At 33.7% G+C, this 16,575-nt stretch overlaps 1 protein-coding gene across 1 annotated transcript in view; it reads left to right on the plus strand.

Moving 5' to 3' along the window:
- LOC117124348 (neurogenic locus notch homolog protein 1-like) overlaps nt 1-16,575 on the plus strand; it is a 95,444-nt gene that overhangs the window by 2,754 nt on the left and 76,115 nt on the right. The window contains exon 2 of the mRNA XM_033270557.1: nt 3,849-3,961. The gene's annotated coding sequence lies outside the window, so the exon portion shown is untranslated. The remainder of the gene's footprint in view (nt 1-3,848; nt 3,962-16,575) is intronic.

A 16,575-nucleotide genomic window follows, 5' to 3' on the forward strand; every position in this document is an offset into this window, starting at 1 on the left:
TAGCTAGTATTTTAAATTACTATTAAATAGCTACAAATTTAAAAAGAAATATATGTACAGTATATTAATTTTCCTATATATTATTCTCTCATAAACATAAATGTTTACAGTTAAAAGTAAATATTTGTTTTAATCCCTTATAAGTGTTGAATAATATTTTAGAAAAAGAAAATAAGAACTTTTAAAGTTCATTTGTACCATGCCACGTCATTTTGTGTTAGGGAGTTTTTATTTTGTTATTTTATTTATAGGCCTATATTGTATGTGCCCAATAGAATCATGACAAAGGGATCCTGTTTCTTTTTATCATGTATTTCATTTTTTAACGACACAAATCATTACGCCCATTTAATCCTTAACGTGATTTTTTTTATAATGAAATGTCAGTTATGACAGGTCAATTATATGGTGCTCAAAAGAAAAGTGTAATCAGTCTTCCCATATTCACTGGAGTCTACAGCTTGGGAATGCCCAGAGGAGGTCATTTCCCCTTGGATGTCACCGACCCCAGGTATTTGTACATAAAGTTGTGCCTTGATTACATTGTACAAGATATAATATACGCCTAAGTAATATAAAAAATTTGAAAAAATTATAATAAATTTTATATTAAATAATAATACTGAAATTTTTACCACACCGTAAGAAATATTAACCATTTTCAAACATATTAAAAGTATTTTGGTTTGTTTTTCATAATATACTGTTTCTGTAGGTATAACATAGAACATAGTATTAATTAATTATAATACATTGTTATAATGCTTGCCTTCCATTTCCTAGGTCCTAGGTTCAAATCCTAAAAAAAATCACTACACTAGATTCTAAGCCCTGCTCGGATTATCAAATTTTATTTGACAAAACCATGTGGCATGCCTAATATGGTCATGACGACATATATGATCATATATAGGCACATCATGACTATATATGGGCATACAACAGTTTTTTGTTAAATAAAATTTGTGGGAAAGACAAGCCAAACCAGTCACTCGTCACAAATCCTGTTTCAGAGATATTGGCCGAAACATGCTGGAATGTCAAGTTTTTAAAAATATTTTATTGCACTAAACTGATCTCATATATCTATGCATCATGCCATGCTGTTATTTTCACCATTTTCAATGTTAAAACATTAAATTTTAACAATTTGGTGATGGTTTCTGACTGAGAAATGCCCGAAATCATAAACCTTGAAGGCTGATTTTATATTGTTCTTTAAACAGCTGTATGTTTAAATGCTTGTAACTTCTTATATGTTGGATTTAAATGATTCTTTTACCATTTTATAGCTCTCATTTTGCTGTTGAATGTCGTATTAATAACTAATAAGTGATTTTTGCGACGAGTGACTGGTTTGGCTTGTCTTTGATAGTCTGGACAGAGCATCAGCCATCACAATTCCCCTCCTATGATTGGTGGGGTTTTGCTGTTGGCTGTGAAAAAGAGTCTTGAATATCTTAATTGATTTGCAAATTTTGCTATATGATAATTATAGTATTTAAAATGTTTTAGATATAAAATAAATATTAATTATCTTTTTTAAAAATTGTTTTGACATTATGCATTATGCAATTTAACATTTTATGAGTCTTTGAATTATTTTATTATTGAAATTTACATTTTGAAAAAGAAAACATGAATTCTACAATTTTGTAAATAAAGTTGTTGCATGTAAGGATGCATCATAATGTTTTCATGCACCTCTGCATCCACAGATTAGTTTCACATACCAATATGTTTATAGCTTCTGACAAAAAGGGGTCAAATAGACCCCTGTTCAAACCCAGGGGAGGAACTCCACTAACACAGGGTGAAGTAACAGGGCCTAGCAAAAAGGAAAATATGATCTAGACATTAATATCAAAGACTCCCACAGGTAATCAACTAATAGGCAGTGGTGTATTTAAGTCTTGAAATAGGGGGACTGACGGGGGATGCAAACGTCAAGTAGGGGCTCGATGATTAAGTGAGGGGCACTAGTGCGGCGGCCTCAAGGCAAAACAACGTAACTGCTTTTATATTTTTGTTAAATTACATCGTTTTGCCTTGGTAAGTCCAAATGATATGAGGTGATTTTTAACTACCATACTTAATCATATAATTTTTTTTTGTGGGGGACTGGGATAGGGGATATATCTCTGCTAACAGGGCCAAGTAAAAATGAAAATATGATCTAGACTGATCTAGACAGTAATAACTTACACCCCACAGTTTGTCAACTAACCAGCTTCCTATAGCTTGACAACTGGGGGAAATCTTTTATCAACTTCATACAGGTGGGGTATTATAAGGAAAACACTGGGGACTAGAGATCTGATGTTTATACCTCCAGACCAGAAGTATATGACATGTTACAACTGAACTTCCCTAAAAAGTGTGTTTTATAATCTGTGACAATTTTCCAATCAGGAAAGCTTTGCATGACGTGGGTAAACAGATATTGTGACTTATGAACTGTACAGTCATGAACTAAATCACAGGGGTGTCTTATCTTGGTAAGACTCAGTTCTCAAACTGAGGGATGTGCCTGATGAAACTCAACACACCTCCATTTGTGAGAAATTCAGTGACTGCCATATTATTCAAGAGAGAGCAATTATAACCAGTTGAAAAAATCTTTTATTTAAAGATATAGTCTGTTTAGAGAAATTTCATCTGTCTGTATGAACAGGGGCGAATTTAGGGGGGGGCCGGCCCGGCCCCGGCCCCCCTTTTGGGAGGTAAAAAAAAGAAAAAAAAAGAAAAAAAAGAGAGAAAAAGAAAAAAATAATAGCCCAGAATGCCTCAAATGTTATGTTCGGGCGTCTAGAACACAAAAATTTCGCGGGGGCATGCCCCAGACCCCCTATGACAGTGTTGTCTCAATCGGCTCAACTTTCGGCCCCCGCTTCCGGCCCCGCCTTTTGGACATTTCTGGATCCGCCCCTGATGAATATTATAATTTCTTTCTGACCAACCAAAACAATTGCTTGGGACCAAGGAGTAAGAAGAGGAGTAGGCTATTTAGTAGTAGAAGCTAGTAGGGATTGAAACCCAAACCTGTGCATTTCGCTTGTGTTCTTGACAGTAGCATATCTAGAAGTCTTGAAATGGGGGTGCAGATGAGAGGGGGGGCAAAGGTGAAGTGGGGGGGGGAGCATGATGATCAGTTCAAGGGCGCTAACTCGCTAAATAAGGTGATTTTAGATGATTTTTAACTACAGTACTTGCAAGTGATTTTTGGGAGAACGTCTGGGACAGGTGCGAGTAATTTTTAAAGGGCATGCAACCCCCATGCACCCCTCCTACATACGCCACGGGTCCTTGAGCAAGACGCTTTATCTGCATTGCTTCTCTATACCTAGGAGCATAGAGAAAGTGGGTACCTGAGGAGGTTCAAGTGCAAAATGTGCTGATATACAGTATTAAGCTGGATATTAAGGGACAATGTATCCATTATATGTTAGTAATGGCACTAGACTGTGGCTGCCGCTGGTCTCTGAGAGCGCCTTGCCAGAAATTCAAGTGTCAATTTTGAATTAGTAAAAATAGGAAGAAATTTATTTTAAATTGTTTTTCTCCTTTCAATGATTTTTTCCTTTTTAGAAATCTTGTTTATCTCTGCTGTAAAAATTGTTGAGCCACATTACCGATCAGCAGGAATTTATATATTAACTACAATTTGTCATTTTGAATGGGAAATTATCTATATTTACTATGTATTAAAGGGAATTAGGACTACTGTATGTCAATATAATTTACAGTTCTAAAATTATAGACACTTTAATCTTTTAAAAATAATATTAGTTTTATATTTTCAGTTATGTCTTTAAAATTTATTGCCTGTTTTATTACTCTTTTCTCAGACAACAAATTAAAAACGACATTGAGGAAAGCTTCTGAAAAAAAAAAAAAATTCTACTCGGGGATTGTAAATGTCAAAGGAAACACAGCGACTCTCATTAGAGACCACAATCAGGTGAGTCATAGAGATCACATGCGAAAAGCCATGTTGTCAACGAGAAATACTCCCATGGCAGTGTCTTTGAATGGTTACATCTGAAGAACGACTTCGAACTTTATTCTTAATATTTCTTCTTCCTTTATTATCAATCCATCAAACGCAAATGAAGATTAATATATTTGTTTTCTAATTTTACATTGTTTGTGTAGCTCAGTAAATAAAGGTATTTATAAATCAGGAATCCATGGGAAACCGTTTAAAATGTGATGTCATTGTGTTTATACTACTACAGTACAGTAGTACTACAGTGTTAGTTCACGATACCATGTGATACTACTCTGTTGTTATCGGCGACACAATGAGTTCAACCGGACGCCATTTTCTCCACTGACAAACCATTGATCCCAATTTGTAACCTAATTATTAAATAAATAATTATAAATACCCAATACCAGTACCAGTATCTTAGTTTTTCTTTGTAAATTTTAATTAATGATTAAATGTGTGTTTGATAACTAATATAATGCAAGCTTTTGTGTTTTTACATTTTGATGGTAAATTATAGGTTATAAAATACCTATTCCAGAAAGCCTATTCTAAACTATTAAGATTATGAAGTCATTCAGGTGTAATGAACGGTAACCAACGACTGGTTAACAACAAAGGGCGCCACCTGGTGTTGTGACAACACGACTGTCATACTCTATACATATTTTATTGCCTCCACCAAGGAGATAAATTTATTCACCCTGTTTTTCTCTCTGTCGGCCTGCAAGAACTAAGGAATGGATCATCATAATATTTACTGGATGATACATAATCTAAGAAAGAGATGATTAACTTTTGGGGAAGCGTAAAAGAAACTAATGGAATCGCCCATTAGACATGGCTTGCGTATTGTTTGGTATTCAAGCTTAAAGCGGAAAGTAATGGAATCGCCTGTGTATTGTTCAGTCTTCAGGCAATGGGCGGATGTATGCACTTTATGGAATGACTGTTGTAGTTGTTTCTGTAACTGTTATGGCAGTTAAATCATGGAGAAATATGTGTAATCTGTAGAATTTGATTTTCTTGTTATATTAATATTAGTTGGACCACCAGTGTTGAATGTATTGAAGAATATAATTGGGTGGTAGGTAGGGACTGGGGTAAAAGCAGTGCTACGCCAGGTGCCTGTCACACCTTTTTGCAGGTGTCGGATGATATAGAGTAGGGAACTTAAATATATCATAGAGTACTTTTTCAACTGTGATTGTTGTCAGACAAATTCTATGATTTATCATTATGAGTTCGTTAAAGTTGTGCTACTTTAGTTTGTTTTATGATTAATTACCTCATATATGCTAGTTAATGGAATGTAGCTAGAATTATGACATTTCCTCTTACATTTCCTCTTACCAGTATTAACTTTTTTATTTGCATCTCAACTGTCTACAGTCCTGATTCTTAAAGTGTGTGTCATGACCTAAAACAGAGTTGCCTACAATTTTTGGGGAAAAAAAACCAAATTAAAGAAAATGAAAAAAACACATCCACCAAAGTGCTATGGTATTTGCTATTACTGCATGTGGCACTGAGGAGAAGGAGGAAATTTAGAGATTGAACTCAACACTCTTGGTTTTGAGGATAGGTACTGTAAACACCAATCCATTTAGCTGAAAGTGTGTTTATGATCCACTTTTCAAAGTAAATTTATTGACAAGAGTATCTGAAAAAAAAAATAAAGCTACTAAGCACTACCTGTATTCACCTAATTAATGAATGAATGGATTAATTATTCAGTCTCACCTATCCCCATACTTTCTCCGAATTGTGAAGTTTCCTTCTATCCTTGTATCATTCAAGACTAATTACAGGATTGAGGTAATTGTTTTATTTAATCAGTAATCAGCTTAAAGGATAACAATAACAATGACTTGCCATAAGTAGGTGGTTAAGTTAATTAAAAATCAAGTGCTTATAATTATAAGACACTTTCTGTAAAGTTAGTAGGCCTATATTCTTTACCAGGAATATTATTCATTAACTAATGATATTAACAAGTGCTAATAATAACAAGTTTACTTCCTCAGTTTGTTAGCAGGATTATGTAACAAAAATAATGAATGAATTATAATATTAAGTGCAATGATACATTTTTTTTTAATTGATGACTTTTTCAGATTCAGTACTTATAACACGTCAGGTAGGGCACACAAGATTTCACATTAATATCTCCTAACACAAAAAAAATTAGCATTGGAGTACCCGCTGCTACGTGGGGATCGGATTCATCACTAGCCACCAAGGGCAGCTCGGAGATCTATTGGTTAAGACATCAGGCTAGTTACCTGGAGGTTGTGGGTTTGATTCCCACCTGAATCACTTGCAAGATTTTTTTCTTTGCAAGCATTTGGGAATGTACTGAGCATTCAGTACTTTTAACATGTCAGGTCATATTATTTCTCCTGACACAGAAAACGCCATCAGAATTTTTTTCAGATTAGTGTGTTAAACTGATAATAAGTTTAATAGACCCATAAATAACAGTTTAACAACATTCCTATATCTTTGTATAGACACCTAAATTAGTTGGTAATCAATTTTCTAAGTACAAAGTCTGTAAATCAATGAAAGCTGATTAGTTTGGTTTGTGTGTAATTGGAAGTTGTTAATTTTTTGATCTTTGAGCAATGTAATACTTTAATTAAAGGTTTGAGATTTTTTCAAATCCTACCACAAACAATTTATCAAGTTTCATGCGAACCATATTTTATTCTGATGGCGTTTTTTCGTCAGGAGAAATAATAAATAATACAAATGGTGTTTGCCCTGTCTGACCTGTTATCTTACTTAATGCCCAATACATTCCCATACAGTACTTTAATTATTGTCAGACAAATCATGCAGCATTATTTTATGTCATCAATGCTCACTCTTATTTAGAACTGTATTCAAGGGATATTCTATTCTAATAAAAAAAAAATGGAATGGGTAACACCTTGTTTCCATTCTAAAACTGTACTATCTTAAATGATCCATCTAATTCAGTCAATGTCACTGATAATTACTCTCACAAAAATTTATTAAGTGAATGATGTACTTCTTACCAGCCTTTTGTGATAATGTTTATTTGAGGTTTCTAGGCCACCTCCTACAGATATATTTTAATAGGTTTGTGGGTTGCTTTAAAGCCTCTGATTGAATACCTTGGGCACAATTAAAGTCTCTTATTTGGTACAAGTCTTTGACAAACATCAGTTTAAAGTTAGTCTATCTAAAGATTGACAGAAACTACATTTGTATAATTTAGATTCGTGTTTTAGTCTTTCTTTATTAGTAGATGATTCATGTTTGAATGTTCAGATTTTGACTTGAACTCTAGCTTTCAATCAGAAATGTTTTAGTGTAAAACACATGTTTGGAGTTTGTTATTGTTAATGTTAAGACCTGTGTCTTCTTTCGTTTTTGTATCTTTTTCTTTCTGTGTTCCTACTTTTCTTTAGTTAGCACTACTAGGCTGTAACATGTTTTTAATTCATTTTTTGTGAAGTATAGCTTTTTGAAGTATTAAAGCATGATTTATTGATTGCAGAAAATGTTTAAAAAAAAATCAGGCAGTAACATTGTTTTAATGAGACCAAAATTTAAAGCTATTGTTTTTTTTTCTTTTCATTTTCACTCCCCTCTGATAAGGCCCAATAAATGGTACTGGAAAAAAAAAATTTTTGAAAAAAAAGTTTTTTGAAAAAAAAAAAATTGTTTTTGAAATTTTTTTTTTAAATTTTATTTATTTATTTATTTTTTATTTATTTTATTAAATAATTAGTAGATATTGTTTACATTATCTAAATCATGTTTTACTTTGAATATCAATGCACCAGCAAACAAACCAAGGGTTATATTTGGCTTTAGCAAAATAAAAAATTTAAAAAGCCTCCCTCCCTCCCTCATTACTTTTCCTGCCCAGATAGGGTGATAAACTAATAATATTTTTTATAGGGCCTAAAAACTAATACATTTTTACTACGTAGATTGTATATTAATGTTCATATGTGCAGATAACCTATTACACCAGTCATTTTGTCAGCATGTTTATTAACACTAAGAACATTTGGTTATAGTTGCAACCATACAATATTTTGCACAGTAGCATGTTAACCAACCAGGGAACTCATTTAGCTATTTGCGGTATCAAATCAATGTTCACAATAATTAAACAAGATAGGCTTCGATGGCTTGGCCATGTATGTTGAATGGAGGACACAAGAATACCTAAAATTCTTTTATATGGTGAGGTTACAGTAGACACATTGGCCGCCCCCTTTTACGTTTTATGGATCTATGCAAACAGGATTTAAAGTCTCTTGGATTTGATCTGTTCACTTGGGAGAATTTAGCCAGAAATAGAGCTTTATGGAAAAATGAAGTGAAAAGGAAACTCAATTTGTTTGAAGACAAATATAGAGGAGAATGTAATTCAAGGAGAGAAAAACGTAAAGCACAGGCCAGCTCAGAATGTTTTCATATATCTTTCACTTGCTCATACTGTCAGCGCAATTGCACCTCAAGAATTGGATAGTTTAGCCACCAACAAGCATGTGCACTGAAATTCAACCTGACAGATTAATGCTAGTGTTGCAGTTGATGTAAAATCCTAGAGTGTTCTTCACCATAGTCTTTCAGACTGACGGTGCCAATGATGAAACAGAAGCAATGAAAATAAAGTAGTTGCTCAAGGACACAAAAAAGTGGCCAGCCTCTGAATTGAACCCCTGACAACTCCCAGCTGAGCAGTTGGAATAGAGTTATTGTTTCTGCTTCTTGTGCTGAAGACCCTTGTTCAAATCCAGCCAGCGTTTGGTTTTAATAGGAGTCTATCGCTTGGATCCTCGAATTAAGTTAGCTAAGAACAATGTTTGTGTCTGTTATATGCTGTAGTTAAGTTGGGTGGCGCTGCACTGCGGCTGTTTGGGCCCAGCGCGAATTTCAGATTCCAATTTGAATAAGGACCAAAGAAACAATCTTGGTTGCCACCTGCCTCTGGCACCACTGTGCCACCTTCTTCTGATGACCAATGAATGGAAGGGCCATACTCGTAACCATTGGGTGTTTTCCTCCTAACTGCAACAGGATAAATATTAATGTTCAGTTCACCCAATCTAGGTAAGTGGATGCCATGCCCCTGGTTTTGTTTTCCTTCTGTATTGTTTTCTACAGCTTTCTTTGTACCATCCTATAGAGCAAGTTAAATAATTCCTCTTTTTCTCAATAAATCTGATTTATAGTGTTTACTTGATGTTTAAGTTAATCTGCATGTAATTTGCTGCACCTTTCATCAATTGATTTCTAAGGAAAACCTCAACTTGTTGATTGAACGAACTCATTAAAACTGTGTGGTCTAGTTGTTCTTGCTCATAATTGTCTAAATACGCATTGTCCAAAAAGTAGTTTACTTCTTATTTATAGTACCACAGATACCTAGAACTGTGGCTTTAATTTGAAATTAACACTGCCATAATGAAGTCTGAATTCCTGATACCAGAAAGTTTGGAGTGTAACTAAGGCAAGACTTTTTTCATACTTTGTTTAGCAAACCCGCCTCCCACCAATAATGACGATTTTGAATAAAAATGAACTTTTTTTTTTTGGCCAATTAGCGCACCCGCCGCCACAAAAAATGGAAATTTCAGAAAAAAATAAAAGTTGTTCTTTATTTTTATTTTGCTGCTGCTGCCTTGAAATCTCCAAAAATAAGATACTGTATGTATATTTCTTCCTAATAATACAAATCCAAAGCATTTAACTATCCCATTACTACACTGTTTATATTCACCAATAAAATTTTATTTTTATTTTATCCTCCGTCTGGATGTTTTTGGCAAAACTATTTACTTAATAAGAAAATTTTATTTTATTTTGTTTCCGCCCTCCTCAGGCGATCTTTAAAAAAAATAAGTTTGCGAAACAAGGTATAAAAAAGTCTTGCTGTAAACTTAACCATGGTAGGACAAAGCATCACTCCTATGATATTTTCTTGAAGCAAACATACATAGAAATAGCATTGCAGTACCCACAGCTACTTGGGAATCATATTCTAGGCTAGTTTTGGAGGTTGTGGGTTCAATTCCGATCCGAATCGCTTGCAAATTGCTCTTAATTTCAAAATGTATTTTCATTTTTATCCTCTAGCACTGTGCGATTTTGGAAATGCGAAATAAAATAAATGTCTTATACTTGCTTGATGATAGTGGGTCGATGAAAGCTTGTAGCTTATAGTCCCATTATCATTACTGTATGTTTCATATTTTTACTAATGCATTATCAATAATCTCCCTTGAACTAAGTTGTTCATGATACCAAAATAAAATAGAATTAGTTATTAGTTATGCTAGAAACTCTTTTAACAAGGTCTCCTGGAAGCAGGCTTCGCCCAACTTGAACCCCAGTAATCAGAGATTACTGTAGACCTATTTATAGGTCTCCCTACTCTTTATCTCATCTCATAAGTTATTTGACTTGTAAGTCTCACTAATTCTACAATTTGTTCCTTTGAATAATTTTAATGGTTATTAAATATTCCGACATTTTAAACTCAGGGCACTGTCAATAAGAAATATTTCGACACTAAATATCTAATGCGTGAACTCATACAAATTCAGATCCACCTTGGACAGATTTAAGTATGTTTGTGCTTTTTCACTAGCTTGTATAATTATTCCATTTTTTTCAAATTTCCAGAGGTAGTGTCCAGGGAATGGAGTTGTATGGCTAAAGAAATTTAATAAAGAGAAGAAATTATGATCAAGAAAGATTATCATGTTAATCAGTTAGCAACATAATGACAAAGATCACAGATGCACCTGAAGATAAGGTACAACTAAGTAATGTGTAGTTATTTCTGACTGTAGTTTTCACTCTGTTACTCTCAGGAGTCCTCATGGGTAAATACATTATGGGATGTCTTAGGACTTATGACAAGCAACTGTAGGCTAGACTGAGAGTGTTGATCCCGCAGACAAATGAAATGATTAAAAAAATTGTGCATCTGTCTCGTCGAACGGATTAATAAGTTAAACGTTAAAAGGACTGATTGTAAGATTACGCACTGCATCAATTGGATTTATGACTCAGTTGTCTATTAAATGACACAGGAAAAGAGTCACTTGGTAAATTATTTCAGATTCCCTACAGACAGTTCCTTATTAATGCTAGAATCATTCCAAGTCTAAAGAAGATATACCGTAACTGTGACTATGATCAGGAAAGATTTATCCACGGATAGATTTTAAGCAGCCGCTCTGTGTGTTTGCATTTTTTCAAGGATTTCTGTATTTACTTGTCCATACTTCTTTCCCAATGCCTATTCCCTTTCATCCGAGAATTTGTCTACCATATTTTGCAATTTACTTACCAAACTTATACTTGGTATAAAATTTTACTTGGTTCCCTTTTGCATATGTATGTAAGAAAAATTTTACACCTTTAAATCATCCCGATGAAGACTGACATAAATTATACGTCGAGTCTGTCAGACAAAGATCACAAGTGTACTTCCAGATTTCAATTACTTCAACATAAAATTTATGCAAGGGCAGCTCCAATATGTGAACCAACTTCCAACCATGAGTGGAGCTGAAGTGGGTCAAGACTCTGTGGGTGAAGTGCTGACACCGTCCCTGATGTTTGGTTCACATCTAAGCAAATCTGAGCTCATATCTGAGCATAATGCAGTGTAGAAAGTTTTTGCAGCACATTGGAAATGTTGAATTTTCACCACAGGGTTGTTTGCAGCCTGCAACAACCCTGTGTGTGCGGCCAGACTACCATCTATGGCTAGAAACCCCTTGTTTTTGATGGCCCGATACCGGCCATCTCTAAAAAGTGACCGTAAAACAGAGTATAAAGTGGTATAGATGAAGGGCATGAAGGTTTTTGCAACACTGGAAATTGTTTCTGTATTCCCTTTTGTTGAACCAAGGATAAAAAACATATGCTTACCTGACGTTTCGATTGTGATCGGCGATCACACTGGAACATTGGAAATCTCAATGTTTGGGGGTGTGGCGTGCAGTGTTCAATCTGAAATTCACTTTGGCCCTCTGACCAATAATATTATGTCCACCCTAGCTTTATTTTATTCAAAATTATAACTTATGAAAACAAAAATTATTTGTCTCTTTTTCCCAAGATGATAAAACATATGGGATGAATTTCCAGTGTCAAAAAGAAACATTTTTTTCATCAACTTTTGTTTCACGTCTTTGCATTTTCCGTAAATAGGATTAAAGTTGTTAACATGTCGATAAGACAAGTTTGTTCCAGTGACAGCCATCTTGTCTAAATAACATGAAGATTTTGTTTTTCAGTGTTACCACAGGAACAGTCTACTGTGTTACAAATGATTTTGATTGTTGTAGTAATCTGGCTTACTTACAAATTGAATGTGACAAAAAGTAAAAGTAATATGGAAGTATTAGGCCTAGAAAATCTTATACAAAGAAATAGTGTTGAGATGTCAGGTAAAACCACCCTTCTCTTTGTTTGGCTAAAGATCAGTGTTTCCAATTTTTTTTTTTTTTACATTGTTAAAAATGACAAATGGACAATATCCAGTAATTATAATTATTACAATAATTTACCTATTTGTAAAACATTTAATAGTAAATTATAAATTTATAGTCATTTACTACTTTAATACAAAATTTATTGACAAAAAATGTTGAGTGTTTTAATGGGTCCATCATGGTCTTATTCATTAATTTATTCACTATAATTTGAGTGGGTGACCCTTTTTAGAACAAGTCTGAAGTACAGGGGCACAATTTAAAATATAATACAAAACTATACATAATATAAAAACCATGTCTTATAAAGGTACATAAAGATTAATTTTTTAACATTGGGTTTTCTGATTTTATTGTTGATGTGATAATAATGATGATAATATATTCTGTTTTTATAATAGCACAAATTATTGTCTTTTAGTGCTTAAGCTTTTCTGATATCAGATTACATATGAAGCATGATATGAAATATATGAAATATCAAATAATGTGTATGTAATGTAAATTCAGTAACTTTATTACAAAATAATAAACATTCATTAATATTACATTTAGTTTAATGAGGAATCTTAAGTTAGACATTTCATATTCTGTATATTATAATCAGTTGAATTTCCATTGAGTTTGAACTTAATCATTTTCTAGGCTAATGTGCTCATCCAGTGCACCTGACTGGTGCCAAAGTATGCTAGCCTTCATTAGAAGGGCGTCCTCATTAGTGTATATCGCCTAATCAAAGTGATGTATTTTAATTTGATTTAAAATGAAAAAAAAAAAATATCTGATAAATTATAATATGCAACTAAATGTGGAAACGAGTGACAAATCATCAAAAGGGTTTGGGTTTGTTTTGTGACTGAATAATAAATTTTGGGCAAGGCACTTTATCAAGGTGTTCTCTTCCTGGGTGTAGGCCTATAAGTGAGTACTTGTTAATGTTAGGGAATACTGTATACTTATTATTAGCAAGTGAGTGCTTGTTAATGTTAGGGAATGCTGTATACTTATTATAGCTGCAACATTATGGAATACTCACCAGAAATCTACAAACAGTTATGTGTTCCATAGGTTTCCACATACATATGTGTTACATGGGGGTTTTACATACAGTATATGTGTGGCATAGCTAGGTGTTCTACATTATATTTTATTATGTGTTGCATAGGTGTTCTACATATACCATATGTGTTTCATAGGTGTTTTACATACAGAATGTATTTCATAGGTGTTCTACAAACAGTATATGTGTTTCATATGTTTTCTACATACAGTATATGTGTTGCATAGGTGTTCTACAAGCAGTATATGTGTGGCATAGGTGTTCTACATTATATTTTATTATGTGTTGCATAGGTGTTCTACATATACCATATGTGTTTCATAGGTGTTTTACATACAGTATGTATTTCATAGGTGTCCTACAAACAGTATATGTGTTTCATATGTTTTCTACATACAGTATATGTGTTGCATAGGTGTTCTACAAGCAGTATATGTGTGGCATAGCTAGGTGTTCTACATTATATTTTATTATGTGTTGCATAGGTGTTCTACATATACCATATGTGTTTCATAGGTGTTTTACATACAGTATGTATTTCATAGGTGTTCTACAAACAGTATATGTGTTTCATAGGTTTTCTACATACAGTATATGTGTTGCATAGGTGTTCTACATACAGTATTATTCCATGTGTTCTACATATAGTATATGTGTTCCATAGGTATTCTACATACAGTATATGTGTTCCGTGGGTCTTCTACATACAGTTTGTTCCAAGGATGTCCAATATACAATACAGTATATGTGTTCCATAGGTGTTCTAAATACAGTATTGTTCCATAGATTTTCTGCATACAGTATATGTGTCTTAGGTATTAGATCCAATTACCCAGTTATATAATTTGAAGTACAGAGACATGATATGATATATAAAACCTTGTATAATAATATTATTTTTATGACTATCACAGGAAGAAATAAATTTGTCTAAATATTTTATAACATTTTACTATTACTCATAAATATTAATTAAGTAATAACACTTCATAGATTAATTCCACCTGGTAAGGGGTGAGGTAGTTTCTACTGCTTTCCTGCACTTGTAAAATTTAAGCGTATGTGGGGAAAAGGTACTACCCAAAATGCACCACTGCCTAAATGAACCGCTTGCAAACTGCATCATTTTACCCTCACAGATCCAAATGGCTAGATGGACAGTTTGCTGTTTAATGTTTATGAGGTATAGTAAAACAAATGCAACATGGTTTTATTTCGGTAAATCAATGAATTTTACTTCCCTCTTTATTGGATGATTGAGGCTACCTCCTTCCGCTTCGTGTCAGGAGGTAGCCCTAATAAACCAACACCTCTGGAAGTAGAATTCAACACTTCACCTCAAATGATGTTTTATTGCTGCGAAGCAGCCAATTCATATTCTTGACAGAGTGCCTAAGATGACTGAAAAGCGGAGTTTCCTTCTTTCGTTCTGCTGGGTAAAATCAATTACTTTAGGCGACGTTTGTAGACTAACCTACTCGTACCAACGTCCTAGACTAGCTAGGATGGTATAGGCCTAGCCTTGAAGACGAAGGTCCCAATGAAAAACAACGTCGCTCTTTGATAGCTAACATTGTCTATTTAACATCACAATAATTCATTATTAGACCTTTAGTTGTTTTTTAATTGTACTCCACAAATCTCAGCCGATACCTCGCACAACTGGCTAACGTCTCTATCTATTGTCGTGACGTCATGGCTCGCTGGCTCACACTTGTGATATGTCTCGAACTTGTGATCAAATAACACGCTGGCTCGCACTTTGGCAACACTCTTTGGCAGTCAACTCGCCCCTAGAAAACCGGCCCTTGGAAACTTGCCCCATAAAAAAATGTACACTTCCTAGACCATGCAGTCTTCAAAATAAAAATTGTAACCTTTGGTAATCAACTACATTTTCCACATACATAGGAATTTTTGAAACTTTATTAAAAAAAACCTAAACCATAATTCACCACACTATAGACACTTTGTTACCCAATGAGAAGTGTTCTAATATAGACAATGGGTCGTGTCTCATATTATTTGTTATAGTTTTATTATTCATTATTTTCACTTGACTCGCATAAATAATTTTGTTCGAAGAACATTTATAGGCAGTTGTACTTCGCAGCACTTCACTTGCAATTTGCAATTTCTAGTTTTTATAATAGCAATCTGTTTTGAAATTTATTTTACTGATGTTTTTCCTCATTTGAAGTGCCATTATATTTAATTCACAGGGATGAACAATTTGTGTAATCATTCTATGACTCAAACTTAAGACTTCACTCCATAATCATGATTTTAAATGTGGTAGGTCATAGGATCTGTGCTTATATGTAATGTTGTTGATTTTCATGGTGGTTCTTTCTGTATTTTAGAATATGTTTCATTCTCTCTCAACCTATAAAAAACATATCACTACACATTCTGTGTATAACCTATTTGTCGTCGCCCATACAACTCACGATTTTCTCCTCCCAAGAGCAGAACGCTCACCGCACTGTCTGTATGTCATTAGGTGTAATTTTTTATCGTGAATTACATCAAAAAGAAATGCAGAGATCACTCAACCATAGTAGTCGCACACAATCAGGTTTTTATTGAGATGTTGTCATGACGTGGCAATCGCTGAGGTGGGAATTCAGTGTTTTTCTACAAGTGATTATGTTGGTGCTGAGCGAGGTCCTGTATGACTTATTTGTGAAGTTATAGATTTTAGTAATCTTGAGACCACACCCTAACAAATGTTTTATTACAGTATATCCATATGTGACTATAAGCCTAGTCATGAAAGTGTATACAGTATTTAGATTTCATAATGACATTGTGTATATTTACAGTATATCCTTATATATGATAATGACATTTGTGTATGAGAAATGGTTATTATGGTAAATAAATCTGGCATATTGGATTCAAATTTTATTGAATTTATTTGCATATTTGGCAGATATATCTAGAGGCAATCATTTATTCTTGTCTATACTCTACTTGTGATATTATATTTTAGACGGTTTTTTTTGCAATATTCGCCTGTA

The sequence above is a fragment of the Anneissia japonica genome, unplaced genomic scaffold (genome assembly GCF_011630105.1).
Source record: "Anneissia japonica isolate Jap-2015-1 unplaced genomic scaffold, ASM1163010v1 scaffold750_len1593409_cov174, whole genome shotgun sequence".
Lineage (NCBI taxonomy): Eukaryota > Metazoa > Echinodermata > Crinoidea > Comatulida > Comatulidae > Anneissia > Anneissia japonica.